Raw genomic sequence first — 19,415 nt, forward strand, 5'->3', positions numbered from 1 at the left:
AGCTTGGCTGGAGCAAATGAAGAATGGGTCTACCGGGTCCAAATGTGTAGTCAGAGACAACTTGGGGGTGGCCCCTAAGAGTTGTAGTGGGGCTTTGAGATAGAATGTACTGGGTTGTCCCATCTTGGGAATATCTCATCCGTGAGACACAGAACTGGAGGGACCACGGGCCCAGCTGGAGTGCCACTCCTTGTTGTCCCAATTGTGGGACCTCCGCTTCAAGTAACGAAGCCACAAAGAGCGGAAACCCCACAAGGGACCTAAAGGGTCATTGGGAGGGCGAAGCGCGGTCCTGTGACATCATCCTGGGAAGCAGTAGGGTCAGGCTTCGGAGGGGCTTACGTACCTGCCTCAGCGAGTCCCTGGGGAGGCCGTGTGACGAGTGGATGGGCACCCAAACAGGAGTGTCCAGGAGTGCAGGCCGGCACAAGACCGTGGCCACCCCCACAGGTGCGGCTGCGACCAGCGTGAAGACACAAGTATATTAGTCTGCTCAGGCTGCCATAACAAAGGGCCACGGACTGGACGGCTTAAACAACAGGCGTTCATTATCTCTCAGTTCTGGAGGCCAGAAGTCCAAAATCCAGGTGTCAGCAGGGCAGGTTCATCTGAAGGCCGCAAGGGAAGGATCTGTCCCAGGCCCCTCTCCTTGGCTTGTCGATGGCCGTCTTCTCCCTGTGTCTTCACGTCATCTTCCCTCTGTGCGTGCTTGTGTCCTAATCTCCTCTTCTCATAAGGACTCTAGTCATACTGGAGGAGGGCACACCCCAGTGACCTCATTTTCACTTGATCACCTCCGTAAAGACTCCATGTCCAAATAAAGTCACATGCTGAGGTGCTGGGGGTTAGGGCTTCAACCTGAATGGGGGGCCACAGTTCAGCCCACAACACCAAGTGTTGCTGGACTGGTGTTGCCGTGCTGTGTCAAGGTAGACCTGGCCTGAGGATGGCAGGAACCCTGCTGTAGGCTTTCTGTGCATCTGCGCAGGCTGCGGGCCACCAGGGCCGTCGGCTGCTCCCTGCTGCCACCCAGGAGGCAGCAACAGAGAGGAGAGGGAGGCCGGGAGCCAGCCAGAGCTCCGGCAATCCTGTCATCAATCATCAGACAGCTCGCTGACTGCCTTTGGGCTCTAAAATAGCACATTGATTTTTGAGCCAAGGCTAACTTTAGTTACCAGTGGGGCTGCTAACAGGGGGAAATAAGTCATCACCGTTAGAACTGAATCCAAATGAATGAGCTCACCTGGGTCTCACTGGGATTGGGGTCTTTTTTTAATTGTCACAGTTTGCTGACATAGTTCTTCCTAAACTGAAGCAGCATGAAAGAAACCTTTTACCGAACACGACACATTATCATTTGGGAAATATTAAAGGAATTGATTATTCTGCTTATCTATCGCTATTTTACAAACCATCCTAAGATTTAGTGGCTTTATGCAACACCATTTTATTATAGCTCACTATTTCATGAGTCAGGATTTGGGGCAGGACGCGGCTGGATGATTCTTATGCTCTGCGTGACAGGGACTAGGGTTGCTCCATGGTGCCCACCGGCAGCACAGCTGGTCCAGGACGTCCCCACTCGCATGCCTAGGCCCCATTCCTCCCCTCATGGTCTCAGGGCCTCCCCACACATCGTGTCTAGCAGTGCTCTCAGGCCCCAATGCGGTATTCAGGGACCCAGCGGCAAGTAGACTAGGCAGAGACGGTGGTGCCAGGCCCAGCCTGACACCAGAAGGGAGGAAAGCGCTTGGTCCCCTTTGCTGTTGAAAATCACCTTGGAGAGGAACCCAGGGATCAGCAGCCTGGAATAATTACGTTCTGTCAGCAGCAGGAGGATGACCAGAGCAAAGGGGCTCAGCTTGCAAACAACCCAACTCAGGAGATCTGGCACAACACTCACCCACACTCACACCTGCTCACACCTACGCTCTCTCATACACACACTCACCCACATGCACACTGCTCACACCCACACTCTCTCATACACACACTCACCCACACTCACCCTGCTCACACCCACACTCATACTCACCCACATTCACACCCACGCTCTCTCATATACACACTCACCCACATGCACACTGCTCACACCCACACTCTCTCATACACACACTCACCCACACTCACCCTGCTCACACCCACACTCACACCTGCTCACACCCACGCTCTCTTATATACACACCCACATGCACACTGCTCATACCCACGCTCTCTCATACACACACTCAGTCACACATATGCATACACATCCTCACACACATACTCTCACAGAAACACATAATCACACTCACACACACACATATACCAATCACACCCACTCACACATACACACACTCACATACACACACAGTCACACTCACAGACTCTCACACACACTTACACACATAATGACCAGAACACAAAGCACTGGACTCCTGGACGACAGTCATGGAGAGTGTGTGAAGAGAAATCACCTCTTCAAGATTATTAGCGGAAATCTCCCACACCCCAGGCCTGTGCCCGGTGCCAGGAAGCAGCAGAGAAGGAAAGAGGCAGAGTGCCTGGCTGGGAGGGAGCGGTGCTGATCCAGACAACAATACCTTCTTTTTTCATCTTAAAGATTTGGTTTCATAATTCATGGACTCAAGCCCACCACCCTAGAGGCACAAAATGGCACCCACAGGACATCTAGCTAGCAAAGGGGCCTTGGTCAGCCAGTGGGCTTTTTTTTTTGTTTAATTAGTTATTAGTTTTTAAAACTCAGGAGATACCACATAAAATCTAGATTTCTAGCTTCTCTTGAAAAACTGGAAGACCTTAGAACTCGCATGACACCAGTCTTCATGCTGGGTCCGCTCTAGTCCCACCAGCCGGCCTCCGGCCTCAGGGTGCCTTTCCAGCCCCCAATGCCTGGAGTTGGTGACCTCTGTGAGATAAAAGGGCAGCTCTTAGAAATCATCTACCTCGAACCTCTCATTTCCTGCTGAAGAGTCGGAGGCTGGAGAGGAGGAAGCCCTGTCCAGGGCCACACGTGGAACAGCACAGGGCCACTCGGCTCAGCCTCCTCCGGGACCAGGGCAGCCCATGCCCAGCACGTCTCCCCGCCCTCTGCTTTCTTCTCCTTGGGGCCTCGTGTGGCTTCATGCCCCAGTGGATGCTTTACGCAGGCCCAGGAACTTGACCATGGGAGAAAATGCAGCCTGGGTTCTCCAAATCCTGCTTCTAAAGGAGCCTCACAGCTCCAAGAGCTGGACAGCCTGCAACAGACATTGTGCCTCCAGAAGGGTGACTGTCTCCAGGGCCCAAAAAGGCCCCAGAACATAGACCAGGGTTCCCAGTCCCTAGGGTACCAGCCTCCCATCCGCACCTGTCCACAGCCCTCTCTGAGAGCACCCACCTGCTGACACAGGCTTCGTCCCGATTGCTCATCAGAATTCAGAGCATCTGAGAGGACCCAGCCCCACGTCCTACGTGAACCAAGGAATTTCCAAACCACTCCTCTAGAACAGGTGACAGCAGGTAATAACGCCCATCTTCGCATTGTTGTGAGGATGAAATGAGACAACGCGGGCCACGATCTGACACCTCGTAGGTGCTCCGGAGATGACAGCTGCCAGCATTATTATCATCAAGGAAAACTTCGCATCCTCTCCATGCTAAATCTGGCCCGCAATGTACAGTGGAAGAGATTCGTTCATCTACCATATGTCCTGATTGGAAACATAGCCTGAATCGCTGCCACTTGCCAAAAGAAAAGAGAGAAAAAGGCAAGCCAAAAAAAAAAGGTTTTTTCTTGACTTCCTACAGACTGTATCAGTTATCAGGCAAATGTCTTCTCTCTGACTCTGGAGTTTTCCCAGTGGCTCTACCTCCTGCCTGCACTGGGTTTTGTCTCAGCAATCATCCCACAGCCTGGGGACCCGTGGAAAGGTCTTTGAAACCCAGCAAGAATATGCACTAATGGTGATCTTTCAGACGATGCACCATAGTACACAAGGCAATTCACTGAGCAAATCTGCACAAAGTAACCGCCACACGGGTGGTGCCAGGCACATCAGAGCTGAGCCAGATGAGGTCCCTGCCCCAGGGAGCTCAGGGCAGAGGGGAGGGGATGACAGACACCAAATCCACATGCGCAGCGTGCTGTTGGGGACCGGTGGTAGAATGCTCCAATGTGACAAAATAGCTGGAGCCCCTGTGACTGGGAGCTACCAGGGCTTGTCTGGAAATGGAGCTCATGGACCAACAGCGTGTAGAGGACGCCACTGAGCACAGCAGCACCTCACCTGCGTCACACGAGGCAGGAAGCTCTGCCTCCACCACCTCAGAGCTTGGAGCCAGGTGCTCGGAGCTGTCACGGTCAGGAAAAGAGGGTCATATATGCCCAGATGTTGAAGAAGCAAACCAATACTAATCAATCGTCTATACATGGAATGCTGGTTTGCATGTGTTCAGCTGGTAGATGAGGGAAGGAAGGAATGAGTACCACTGACATGAGAGGAGAGATGGCCACTGGGCCACTTCGGATCCTCTCAGCCGCCCCTGTCTCTGGTCCTGCTCCCTGTGGTCTCTGACCAACTTCACCCAGATGAAAATGAAGTGCCCGCCCCCACCCTGCCACCCAAGCGGCCCTGCTGGCATCCCCTCAGAGACCACAACATCCACACACACGTGCACGGAGGAGCCAGGGGTTAATATGAAGGACAAACCTTTGCCCAGGGGCATATGGGAACCAGTGGACAAGTTCCTTCTCCTTTTCTCCTTTCCCCCACCCAGAGGGAGAGCCTGAGGCCCAGGGTACAGCTTCTCAGGGGCCGTGGGCTCAGTCAAGTCCAGCTCGGTGAGACGCATCCAGTGGGCTCCCCCTCCTGCCCTGTTCCACTTCCCTGGCCCTCACACCTGCTCCCAGGGCTTGCACTCCCTACGAAGAGCATCGTTTGCGCAGAGGCACCACACAGCCTCTTCCTCGCAGGGAACACGGGGGAGGCATGAGTCACAGGACATCAGCACTAGAAGGGTCTTTAAGGCCACCTTGTTTAACTCCAAACCTCTCTGTCCATTTTACAGATGAAGAAACTGAGACTCGGAGTCGAGAAGGGAATTCGTTGTCCAAAGCCACACAATTGACAGCAGAGCTAGGACTACAGTCGCATCTTTCGTCAGCAAACTCTCTTTGCCCTCCACCTTGCTATCTCATTTAATGACCTCTCATTTGCACGTTTATGACAGGGCCAAAGGAAAACAGTCCTGGAACAAAGGTGATGACATTTAATGGAGATATTTCATGCACCTGGCGCTCCATGAGGTGAGGAAGTATCCTGGAGCAAGGGGTGGATCTTCCTGAAACTTCTCAATTGGAGTTCTGGCTGCTGACTTCTAGCGTAGGCCTATTTTCCCTGCTCCTTTCCACCCTGGACCCTGGAAATGGTACAGCAGACAAACTACCAAAGGAGGTCTCTGAAAAGAGGTAGGAAGGCGGCCAGCTGGTTTGAGACTTCAGGACCAAGGAAGAGCATAGTGGCAGGGAGTCTTGGGTCCCCCCACCCAATAGAAGGAGGCCCAGGCACGGCATTTCCCAACCTCCAACCTAGCAACAGAAGGCAGCCCAGGTGGGCTCCTTCCTGCCCTGGATCCATCAGGAGTCCCCATCCCACACACAACATCAGGCAAGCCCGACACCACCAGCAAGATTGATCACTTGAGAGACTATCAGAAATAAGTGGCAGAGGAAGTGTTCTCTTTCCAAGGCTGAGACTCCCTTGTCCACTGAGAGATACTGGAGCGGGTGGTGGGCAAGGCCAGTGTGAGAGGCCACCACAGGCAGCTTAGTCCAGAATGCTCTTTGTCCTTCCCTGACCAGAGACACCTGGGCAGGGAGGTGAGGGGCTCAGCTACAGCAAGTGGCCCAGTCTGGGAAGCTTTTTTGTCCCCATGGGCCCAAGACTCTCCTTCCCCACCCAGAGACACCTGGACATCCAGGGGGCAGCAGTAGAGTAGTGGTATCACTCCCCTCCCCCACCAAGAAACCCTGGGAAGCCCGACCTGGGAAAACTCTTCCTACCCGCCCCTCCCCACCCCTCAGGCAGCACCAGCAGGGACTAGTGGGAGCCTCTGGCAGCACAGGATAAACCAAGCCTACCAAAGCAACAACACAAAGCTCTGAATTTACACCAGAACCACGAATGACAATAGTAGACAGAGGCTAAACCTAAACAAGGTAACCGCCTGCTGAAAGAAAACATTATACAGAACCCAAAGTCTGCTAATATAATAGACAAAATGTCCAGGATACAATTAAAAAAATCATCCATCATACCAAGAACCAAGAAAACCACGGCTTGAATGAGAAAAGACAATCAACTAACACGAACACTGAGATGAATCATATGTTGGGATTATCTGACAAGGACTTTAAAGCAAATATCATTAAAATGTTTTAACAAATTCTCTTGTAACCAATTAAAAAATGAAAATAGCCCCAGAAATAGAAATTATAAAAAGGATCAAATGGAAATTACAGAACTGAAAATGTAGTAAATAAAAATCTTGCTAGATGAGTTCAGTAGTAGTATGAAGATTACAGAGAATAGAACCAGGTAGCTTGAGGAAGAACAATAAAATTCACTCAATCTGAACAACAGAGAGAAAAGAGACTTAAATTTTAAAAATGAACAGAATTTCAGAGACCTGTAGAACAACAACAAAGATCCAACCTTTATATCATTGAATTCTCAGAGGGAGAGGAGAAAATGAGTGGGGCTGAAAAGGTATTTGAAAAAATAATGGCTGAAAACTTCCCAAATTTGGTGAAAGACACAAACCCACAAAGCTAAGAAGCTAAACAAAATCCAAAGAGGATAAACCCAAAGAATTCCACCCCAAGACACATCTTTTTCTTTTTTTTTTTTTTTTTAGTGAGGAAGACTGGCCCTGAGCTAACATCTGTGCCCGTCTTCCTCTATTTTCTATATGGGATGCCACCACAGATTGGCTTGATGAGCAGTGTGTAGCCAAGACACATCTTAATTAAACTTTTGAAAACTAAAGACAAAGAAAAAAATCTTGAAAGCAGCAGGAAAGAAATGACACATGACCTAGACAGGAGCACCAATTTGAACAACAGCGGATTTTTCACCTGAAATGACAGAGAGCACAAAGAAGTAGCACAATATCTTTCAAGTGCTAAAAGAAAAGGACTGTCGACAGGAAATTCTCTCTCCAGTGAAACTGTCTTTCAAGAATGAAGGGGAAATGAAAACAGTCTTGGCTGAAAGAAAACCAGACGAACTTAATGCTAGTAAACCTACCATTAAATATTGGTTAAAGGAAGTTCTTCAAACAGAAAAGAAGTGATAAAAGAAGGAAGTTTGGAACACAGAGAAGAAATAGAAAGAACAGAAATATGCCTACTTATAGTAAACTGTCCTTTTCCTCATGAAGTGTATAAATCATATTTGATGATTGAAAGAAAAATTATAACACCATCTTATACCAAAGACAATGATGTTTTGTGTGGGAAAGATAAAGTGACCTACATGGAAGTGAGCTATCACATTTCATTCAAAGTGGTAAAATGTCGACACTAGTAGACTGCTGCTGTTAAGTCACATATGCATATTATAATACCAGAGCAAGCACTAAAAAAACTACGCAAGGAGATAAACTCAAAAAACACAATAAATAAATCAAGATTTCATCCTAAAGGGTGTCTAAGTAACCTACCCAAAGTCAAGAAAAGGGAAACAGAGGAGCTGGAACTAGAGGACACAAACAGAAAACAAGTGATTAAGTGGCAAACATAAGCGCTAACACAGCAATATTACTTTCAATGTAAATAGTTGACTCCAATCAAATGACAGAGATTGGGAGAGTAGAGTTTTTCTAAATGACCAATTAGGGGCTGGCCCAGTGGCATAGCGGTTAAGTTCACGCACTCCGCTTCAGCGGCTCAGGGTTCACAGGTTCCAAACCCCAGGCACGGCACCACTTGTCAAGCCATGCTGTGATGGCATCCCATATGACGTAGAGGAAGATGGGCACGGATGTCAGCCCAGGGCCAATCTTTCTCAGCAAAAAGGGGAGGATTGGCAAAGGATGTTAGCTCAGGGCTGGTCTTCCTCACACACACAAAAAAAAGACCCATTATATGCTTCTTACAAAAAACTCTCCTCAAATTAAATGACATTTGTAGACTGAGAGCAAAAGCATGGGAAAAGACATGCCATACATTTTTTTTTAAAAGCAAAAAAGGCAGGAGTGGCTATATTAATATCAGATAAAGTAGACTTCTGAGAAAAAGAATTCCTAGAGACAAAGAAGGATATTACACAATGACAAAAGAATTAAACCACCAGGAAGACACAACAATCCTAAATGTGCATGCACCAAACAACAGAGCTTCAAAATACATGAAGCAAAAACTGATAGGATTGAAAAGAGAAATAGATAACACTAAAATTATAGTTGGGACTGCAACACCCTCCTTTCAACAGCTTATAGAACTACTAAATAGAACATCAGCAAGGATATAGAAGGACTGGGAACAACATAATCAACCAACAAGATGTAATTAACATATGTAGAACAGTCCACCCAGAAATAGCAGAATACACATTTTATAAGTGGCCATGGAACATACACCAAGGCAGATCATATCCTGGTCCATAAAACAAATCTTAACAAGTTTTAAAGAGTTGAAATCACATAGAGTAACGTCTTAGACCATAACAGAATCAAACTAGAAATCGATAACAAAAACACAACAAGAAAATCTTTAGACAAGTGGAAATTAAACAGCACACTTTTAAATAATCCATGAGTCAAAGAGGAAGCCTCAAAGGCAATTTAAAAATACATAGAACACAATGAAAATGAAAAAACAACACTTATGTGACACACCTAAAACAGGGCTGAGAGGGAAATTTATAGCACAATTTATATTTGTATTTATTATTTGTAACTTACATTAGAAATCAATAACCTAATCAATAATCTCAATCAATAACCTAAGTTCCTACCTCCAGAAACTACCAAAATAAATGCAAAGCAAGCACAAGGAAGGAACTAGTAAAGATAAGAGAGAAATCAATGAAATAGAAAATATGGAAAATAATATAGAAAAATTAATGAAACAAAAATTTGTTTCTTTAAAGAAAAAATAAATGAAATTGATAAACCTCTAGCAAAGACTGACAAAAATAAAATGAAAGAAGACCTAAATTGCCGATATCACTACAGATTCTACAGTCATTAAAAAGGTAATAAGGGAATATTATGAACAGCTTTACACTCATAAATTTGACAATTTAGAAGAAATGGATCAATTCATTGAAAACTATAAAGTACCAAAACTCAATCAAGATGAAATTGACATCTGAATAGGCCTAACATCAAAGAAATTGAATTCATAATTTAAAAGCTTCCAAAAAAGAAATATCCAGGACCAGATGGTTTCACTGGAGAGTTCCATCAAACATTTAAAAGAAGAATTAAAATCGATTTTAGACAATCTCTTCCATAAAGCGGAAGAGGAGAGACACCCTGATACCAAAACCAAAGAGAAAACTACAGTCCAACACCTCTCATGGACTTAGATGCTGAAATCCTCAATAAAATTTAAAAGAAATACAACGATGTATAACCATAATTGTACACTATGATCAAGTGGGATTTATTCCAAGGATGCGAGACTGACTCAATATTTGAAAACCTATCTATATAATCTACTATATCAATAGCTAAAGAAGAAAAATCATATATCATATCAATTGATACAGAAATAGCATTTAACAAAATCCACACTCATTCATAATTTTTTTAAAAACTCTCAGAAAACTGGGAATAGAGAAGAGTTTTAAAGAACATCTACAAAAAAAGACTGTAAAACTATTTATACTTAATGGTAAAAAACTGAATATTTCCCCCAGAAGAAGTTCTAGCCACTACAATAAAGCAAGAAAAAGAAATAAAAGGCATACAGATTCAGAAAGGAAAAAATAAAACCATCTATATTTGAAGAAGACATGATTATCTACATAGAAAATCTCAAGTAATCCAAAAAAAAAAAACCCTCCTAGAACTAATAAGTGAGTTCGACATGTTTCAGGATACAAGACCAACACATGAGAATCTATCACATTTCTGTACACTAACAATGAAACACAGAAAGTAGAATTTAAAACACAGTACCCATTTACAATTGCTCCAAAGAAAATGAAATATATATATAATTAACAAAACATGTAGGATGTGTATGCTGAAAATTACAAAATGCTGATGAAAAAAATCAAAGAAGACTTAAACAAATGAAGAGATATTTCATTTATTAGATAGTCCATGGATTGAAAGACTCAAAATAGTAAAGATGTTGATTCTCCCTTAAATTGATTGATAGATTTAATGCAATTCCTATCAAAATACCAGACAGGATTTTTGTAGACATAGACAAAATTATTCTAAAAGTTATATGAAAGGCACAGGAACTAGAGGAGTAAACAGTCTTCAGGTAAGAAAAATTAAGTGGGAGGAATCTCTCTACCTGATATTTGGGCGACAGTAATCAATGCAGCATTGGTGGAGGAATAAACACACAGATCAACGGAACAGAAGAGAGAACACAGGAATAGAAGCACACAAACATGCCCAAGTGATTTTTGACAAAAGTACAAAACCAATTCGATGGAAGAAAAGCTTTTTCAAAAAAATAAAAAACAAAAAACGAACCTTGAGCTAAACCTCACATCTTATACAAAAATTAATTTCAAAATAGATCATAAACTTAAATGCAAAACACTAACACTATAAAACTTTCAGGAAAAGAAAAACATAAGAGAAAATCTTCAGGATATAAGGCTAGGCAAGGAGTTCTTAGACTTGACACCAAAAGCGTCATCCATAAAAGGAAAATTTGATAAATAAATTACCTTATTAAAATTTAAAACTTTGGTTCTGTGATTACTGGCATAAGATGAAAAGACAAGCTACAGACTGGGAGAATATATTTGCAAAGCACATATCTGAAAAAGGACTAGTATCTAGAATATATAAAGAACTATTGAATCTCAACATTAAAAAAATAAATCCAGTCTGAAGATGAGCAAAAAAAGACACGAGAAAGCCTTTTACTGAACAGGATACACAGATGGGAAATGAACACATGAAAGACAGTCAACATGCTCAGCCACTAGGGAAAAGCAAATTGAAACCACAATGAGATTTCACTATATACCTATGAGAATGGTTAAAATAAAAAATAGTGACACCACCAAATCCTGGGGGAGCCTGCAGAGAAGCCAGATCACTCACCCCAGCCGGTGTTAAACGGTGCAGCCTCTCAGGAAAACAGTTGGGCAGTTTCTTTAAAAAATTAAACAAGCAATTACCCAATGACTGGGGACACTGTCCTAGAGAAATGCAAACTGTGCTCACACAAAAACATGCACACAAATGTTCAGAGCTGCTTCGCTTGTAATAGCCCGGACTGGAATCAGCCCAGAGGCCCTTCAAGAGGGGAATGGTGAAACACAGGAGGCCACCTCCATCCCCGGGGCACTGCTCAGCAACCAGGAGCCACCTCAGCACACAGAACCTGGGTGAACCTCCAGGGGAGTATGCTGAGCAAAAGAGCCAGTCCCAAAGGGACTAAATGACTCCATTCACGTAAAACCTCTGAAACGGCAATACTACAGAAGTGGAAGAGACTGGTGGTTGTCAGGGTGGGGGACTGTGGGTTAGGGAGGGGGATAGACCGCCAACAGGAGGGAAACTTGGGGTGTTGACACTGTTCAGTGTCTTGATTGTGGTGCTGGATACATGAACCTACACAGGTGGTAAAGTTGTACACACACACACATACACACACACACACACAGAGAGTTACATAAATGAGCCAAAGATGGCCTGTGTGTATTGGCCCCTGGCTTGTTTATTTTTTCACCAGAGGCTGAGACCCATTAGGTCAAAAGCCCACAGGCACCCAATTCCAATTTTCACACATTCAACTATTTAAAAAGTAGCCCAAACAAGCAAAGTGTTAGCCATTTAGAGACTGCCTGCTTTCATAGGCTGCGGACACTCGCCCAGGAGCTGCTGCCTCCTGGTGAGATAGGCTGCGGCTGCCCTGCCCAGCTCTCCGACCAGAGACACCTGGTGATCGGCTGAGCAACGTCATCTGGACACATGAGCCCCTCTCTGGCCCCTTCTCTCCCTGAAGGTCCCTTGCCCTCCTCTCCTTCTGAGTAGTGACCCCCATCAGAGCCTCTGGACACCCCTGCTGGGAGGGGCTCCCCACACGCGCCCCTGTCCCAGCGCTGCCCAGTAAAGCTTGTGTGTTGCGACTCTCATGGTCATATCCTCCCTGTGATCAGCCCCAACCCCTCAATACCCCACATTCACACACACGTACACACACACACAACTGAATGCACGTGACAGTGGGGAAATCTGAACAAGGCCAGTAGGTTGTGTGGATCAGGACGCGCTTGGTGACATTACACTGTCATTGTGTGAAGTGTTACCACTGAGGGAAACCAGGTACAGCATACAGGGGTCCTTATTATTTCTTACAACTTCATGTGAATTTACAGTTATCTCAATAAAACATTTCACTTAAAAACACTTCTGGCTACTTGCAAGCCCTGCCCACCCACTCCCACAGGGTGAGCAACAGGATGAGAGGCCTTTCCACAGGGTGAGGCCGGCACACACCCTCAACAGAGCAGCCCTGCAGGACTGCCGGGCCATGGACCACACGCAGGCACATGTTTACACACTCATATACACACACGCACATACACACCTTGACAGGCCCTGCACGGGGCCCGCCGCCCTCTCCTGCTAGGGAGAATGGAGCTCCAAGTCCCACAGATCTGCGTTTGACCCCAGGCTCTGTTCCCAGTTCTGGCTTCTTGGGCAAGCCATGGCCACACTGACCCCAACAGTCTCATCTATATGATGGGGCTATGGTTCCACCCCACAGGGCTCTTCCTGTGAGACCAGAGACAGCATCTACGAAGTGGGTATCATCATCTCCATTTCAGAGATGAGCAAACTAGGGCCAATAAATATTGTTACTAATAAAATACCACACCACACTCATGAAAGAGGTAGGCCCACAAGTGGAGGGACAGGGGACAGGGGAAGACAGGGACGGTCTGTCCCTGTCTTCAGGAGGGCAGGAGGGCTCAGTGTCCCTGTCCTGGCACTTCTGTCCTTTGCGCCCCCTCCCTCTGTGTGTCTGGGCCGTCAGTCACCTCCTTGTGGAAACTGTGGGTACCAGGAGCATGCACACACTCAACCAGACTGAGTTCAAACCTGAACTTTGTTAAACAAATGTTTTCATTTTTCAAAACCCCAGTAGCACATTCTCCAGTGGGCAGAGGTCCCAGAGCTGTCAGGGAAGCGAGGGAGGGTGAGAGCCGCAGAGGGTCTGGGTGGACCAGGGAGGCTGGGATGGAAGAGGGGCAGTGGTGCCAGGGTGGCTCACCAGTGGTTCCACCTCTGTCCTGCCTGGGCCACGGGCCACCCCACACACAGCATGCTGTGGCCACTGGAGCACTTTTGTCAGGCTCGCGGGGGAGCCTCCAGCCCACACCCATTGAATGGCTGCACTCTGTGCGCCCAGGGCCTGGTCAGTGCGGGGAGTGGGGACAGGAGGCACCAGGAGAAATTCCAGGAGGGCAGCTTCCGAGACTCCCCAAGCCTTGAACGCAGCAAGCACGGCATGGGAGGGGAGAGGCGACAGAGGCGGCTCCAGGACAGCGAGGCAGAGCAAGTCGTCTTTCCACAGTTGTGTTCACTCCCTCCTCCTGGGCAGATGCCACAGCCAGGCTCTGAGCTCAGCACGGAAGATGGGAGGGCAGAGACCCCAGTGTGGGGTGAGAGCCGACCCCGGAGGGTCTAAATGCCAGAACCGGGCCAGAATAATCGGAAGCCTAAGCAGCCCTGGTAATATTGTCCTCAAGCACTGGTGGAGGGACTGTGTTAAAAATTCCTAGGTTCTCAAGAAGCCCCCAATGCCCTCCCACCAGCCGACCATCCTCCAGCCTCTTTAGAGAGAGTGGGCCGCCCAGGAGGGCCCAGCCCTGCACAGACAGGAGACAGCTCAGAGCCAGCTCGGAGAGCCACTCCATCTATATGCTAATTAGCCCATGCAAGAATTGCAGGGTTAATTAAGCATCGCTGCCCTCCCTCCGTTTTATCTGCCCCAGACACTGGGGCAAGAGGCGGGAATCACAGCCTCTGATCAAATTAGCTGCCTGGGGCCTCTGCTGTCCACGAGGCTTCAGAAACCAGCCCCAGAGTTCACCATGTTTGTTTCACAGGCCACCAGGGATTTAAAAAGGGTTTAGGAATCAAACCAGGAGCAACCAGCCCCTGACCTCCTGCTCTCAGCCTCCTCGGTGCCTCAGGGGTGTTTTATCGCAGCATGCCGGCCACGCACTCCCGCACTCCCCGTGTTGGCAGGAAAACGACCGTGAAGGCGGGAGCTGGTGGAGCCAGGTGGGGGCTTCCTCCCGCTCCCCCGGGTCTAGGTCAGCACCCCGGTGCTCAATACAGTCGGATGGGCCAGGGCTGCTTCTACGTTTCTGCCCCGCCGTGTGGTCCCAGGTCAGTGATTTGAACTCTCTGAGCCTCAAGTTGCTTACTTATCAGAGGGGATACAGCATCCACCCAGCAGAGTAAGAAAGACATGCTGGGGCAGCACAGGCAGCCTGTGCAGTGGGCATCAAGGCATAATGGGTGTAATGTCGATTTTCTGCCTCTCTTTCCACTTATCCCCTTGCACTCCAGTCTTGAGTTCATGTTACTCCACCTGTCACAGTCCAGCTCAAAGCTCCCCTACCAAAAACCTCCCAGATAACTCACTATGAACTCGGGAGCCCGAACTGCCATGGAGAGCACGCATCCATAAACGCGTGTTGAACAAATGAGCTGGCAGGGCTAGAGGTCAGCAGTGGATCACAAGAGGGCCCACTGAGGGTCCTTGACAGACACCAGTCACCAAGCACCACACTCTTCCCGCCAGGGCCAAGGCTAACCTCACAGCACCCCAGGCTCCACTGCCAACCCAGTCAGAGCTGGCGTCTGAGTAAAGCCCACAGTCAATCCCAGAGCAACCATTTACAAACTGAGCCCCAGCAAGAGGCCACAGCTCAGCGACAGCGCTGAGAGTGGAGCACTGCTCCCTGACACTCTCCACCTGCCGACTCAGCTCCCCCATGTCAGCCTCATGTCCCCGGACAGAGTGTAGCTGTGAAGAGCCGAGATCAAGCCCCTTCCCCAGGTGCATCCTGGCTCAGGGCATATGGTGCGCTGAATTCTCACACGGCCCCCAAGATCTCCAGCCCCAGGTATACACGCCCTGTGAATACGACGGGCGTGACTTCTGTGATTAGGTTATGTTACATGGCACAGCTGACTTCAAGATGGGAGATTATCCAGGTGGGCCTGACCTAATCACATGAGCCCTTGAAAAGCAGAGTGTTTTCTCCAGCTGATGGCAGAAGAGGAAGTCAGCGATTCCAAGCATGAGAAGGACTTAATGCACTTTTGCTAGACTGAAGATGGAGGGGGTCACGTGGCAAAGAGTGCAGGTGGCCTTTAGGAGCTGAGAACAGTCCCCAGCTGACACCAGCAAAGAAGAAGGGACCTTAGCCCTACAACCACAAGGACCTGAGCTCCACCAACGAAGCAACTGAGTAAGCAAAGGCCCTAAATAGACACTTCTCAAAAGAAGAAATGCAAATGGCCAACAGGTTCAGAAAGGAGACTCAACTTCACTAGTCATCAGGGAAATGCAAATCAAAACCACAATGAGCCATCACCTCACACCTGTCAGAATGGCTTTCCTCCAAAAAGAGGAAAGGTAAGTGTTGGCAAGGATGTAGAGAAAAGGGAAACCTGTGCGCTATTGGTGGGAATGTAAACTGGTGCAGCCACTATGGAAAACAGTATGGAGGTTCCTGAAAAGATTAAAAGTAGAACTACCGTATGATCCAGCAATACCACTTCTGGGTATATAACCAAAGAAATTGAAATCAGGATTTTGAAGAGATATCTACACTCCCTTGTTCATTGCAGCATTATTTCAAATAGCCAAGACATGGAGACAACTTAACGTCCTTGACAGATAAATGAATAAAGAAATTGTGGTACATATATGCAATAGAATATTATTCAGCCTTAAAAAAGAAAGAAATCCTGCCCTTTGCTACAGCATAGATGGAGTTGGAAGACGTTATGTTAAGCAAAATAAGCCAGACACACAAAGACAAATACCACATGATCTCACTTATATGTGGAAACTAAAATAGTCAAACCCACAGAAGCAGAGAGAAGAATGATGATTGCCAGGGCCTGGGAGAGGGAGAAATGGGGAGATGTCAGCCAAAGGGTGCAAAGTGTTAGTTCTGCAGGATGGATGAGTTCTGGAGATCTAATGTACAACATGGAGCCTCAGTTGAGAAGACTGTAGTGCACACTTGAAATCTGCTAAAAAGAAAGATTTTAAATTAAATCTAAACACACACACACACACAAATGATAACTATATGAGGTACTGGGTGTGTTAACTTGATTGTGGTGATCATTTCACAATGTATACATACATCGAATCTTCACGTTTTACATCTTAAATATATACCATACAATTTTTATATGACAAAAAAAGAATGAGCAAAAAAGCGGATTTTTCCCCAGAACTTCCAGGAGAAAACAGCCTGGCCAACACTTTTATTTCCCCTTGTGATACCCTGAGCACCGAGCTCAGCTGCACCGTGCCGCGCGGCTGGCTTACAGAACTGTGAGCTAACGAAGCTGTGAAGTGTGTGGTCATTTGGTACCCAGCCTCTTGGAATGACACAGGGAAGACACGTGACAAATGCGAATGGAGCTAATCTGAGGAGAACTGAGCGGAGTCCCCTGTGGTCTGATGGGGCGGAGAAGGGCCTGCCTGGAACTGAATTCCTCTGTATTAGACGCGGGGAAGGGGCGCAGGACCCGCCCACATGCTCTTGTCGTAACTTATGCAAATCTGACCCCATGGGAGAAACTTCTGTTCTGCTCCAGGAGCAGGTGAACTAGGTCTGGCCCTGCAGGGTTCACTCAGTGCTGCTGTGGATTTTCCTGAAGAGGCAGGAGTGGCCCCCTGGTGTCTCTGTCTCTGCCTCCCCCTACGGGAGGGGGAGAAGAAGGAGGGGAGTGCTTTCCTTCTTTAAAGCTTCTCTGTACTTTCTTTACACTTTCTCTTTTTTTCTTCTTTTTTTTTTGTTTTTGTTTTTTTGTTTTTTTGCTGGGAATGATTCACCCTGAGCTAACATCTGTTGTCAATCTTCCTCTTTCTTCCTTTTTTCTCCCCAAAGCCCCAGTACATAGTTGTATATTCTAGTTGTAAGTCCTTCTAGTTCTTCTATGTGAGCCACCACCAAAGCATGGCTACTGACAGACAGGTGAGGTGCTTCCACTCCCAAGAAGCGAACCCGGGCTGCCAAGGCAGTGAGAGCCCCGAACTTTAACACTAGGCCATCAGGGCTGGCTCTATACTTTCTCCTTTACAAAGCCTCCAACATCCCGCTGTTGAAGACTCCCATTAAGCCTCACATCTCTATTCCACAGCCATAGATGCCCTCCTCTGCAGCCAGTGTGTAACCTGCCCGGCACCCACTATCCAAGACCTGTCCTCCCCAGCAGGATGTGAGCCCATGTGGGCAGGAGCTGCCCCATCATCAGCCCAGTACCAGGCACTGCAAGGTGCCAGTGAACATCTTGTGTGCTGTAGATACCTAGGAGCCAGCAAACCCCACAGGTAAGATAACCCAGCCGTAGCCTCTGAGGGCCACAGCCCGCCGAGGAAGAGCTTAGGCAGGAAGCGAGGCAGCAGCCAAGCTTCCTCCTACTGGCCGGGCATTTCCTTGCAGAGTCCCCTCCAGACTTGTAGGGAAACATGGGGGACTGATCACATCTGTTATCCGCTCTCCCTCACACGCTCCACTACGATGACATCAATGGGTTATTTTAAAAAATATATAAATCCTTAAGGACTGCGAGAATGAGAGAGGAGGGCAGTAGATGCAAAACCGCAGTACATTTTGGAATCTGGAAAATGGATGGAGCAGTGTAGCTGACCCAGGAGATCCGGGAGTCTGCCCTCCGTGAGGCTCAGAGGCCATGCCGGTGGGTGGCGGTTGGCTGGCCCACAACCCCTGCGGGCCCCAGGATGGGGAAGCCCCGGCACACCTGAAGGCTGGAAGGAAGCGTGGGAAGAGGGCCACAAAATTTATTATCCCAAGTGGGACAACTGGGGGAGGGGCGCCATTAGGAATTCCGCCAGGACAGCAGACACAACTGGGGCTGGCCTGCGGAGGAACATCCTGGGATGGGGAAAGTCTGTGTACAATGAGGCTCGGGGCCCTCCAACACCTCTTAAAGCCAGCGACTCCTCTCCCTCCAAAATTAGGACATCAGAGGTTTGTTTCTGGAGAAACTAAGCTAGAAGTCTCCCGAGTGGGGGACCCCAGCGCAGTGGAGGGTGAGTGTGAGGAGCGGAAGAGAAACGGAGGATGGGGGATGCCTGCACTCGAACAGGCCCCACCACCTCCCTGCCACTCCTGGCTTACCCCCTAAGAGACGACACAGGAGGATTACTGTGAAGAAAGGAGACCCCAAGGCCTGATGCTTGGGGCTCCCCAACAACAAGTTCTCATCGCCACCTGTTCACTACCTAGCAAAGCCTGGGCAAGCAGGCCCACTCACGTCCCAAGGGCTCACTCCTCACTTTAAGAGCTTCATTCTTAGACGTGAGCTGGCAGCCAGTGGCCACCAACATTTGAGGCAATCCTCTAACAAGAAATGAAGCAAACAAAAAGGAGGAAAAAATGTAAATCAGAAAGACATTGCAGGCACAGAGCAGGAACAGAGAGAAGTAACAGATGCACAAAGAACTCCTGGAAATTAAAATTATAATGGCTGAAATAAGTAGAACAAAAAGTAGAGCAAAAAGAGATAGAAAATAAAAGAGAAAAGATAAGAAACGCAAAGGTTCAATTCGGAAGATCTGCAGTCTGACTAATATATGATCCAAAAATAGAGAATGAAAAAGACAGGACAGGGAAATTATCAGTGACGTGATGCTAAAAATTTCCCAGGTTGTCTTAGTCCATTAAAGCTCCTATAACAGAAATACCACCAAGGGGTGGCTTATAAACAACAAACACGCATTTCTTACAGTTCTGGAGGCTGAGAAGTCCAAGATCACGGTGCCAGCAGGGGCAGTGTCCAGTGAGAACCCCTGGTTCACTGACATGCGTCTGCTCACTGTGTCCTCACATGTGGATGGGGTGCAGGAGCTCTCTGGGGTCCCTATGTAAGGGCCCGAATCACATGCCATTCATGAGGCCTCCACCCTTATGCTAAGCACCTCCCAAAGGCTCCACCTC

Source organism: Ceratotherium simum, chromosome 9, assembly GCF_057802395.1.
Source record: "Ceratotherium simum simum isolate JZ-2026a chromosome 9, ASM5780239v1, whole genome shotgun sequence".
NCBI lineage: Eukaryota > Metazoa > Chordata > Mammalia > Perissodactyla > Rhinocerotidae > Ceratotherium > Ceratotherium simum.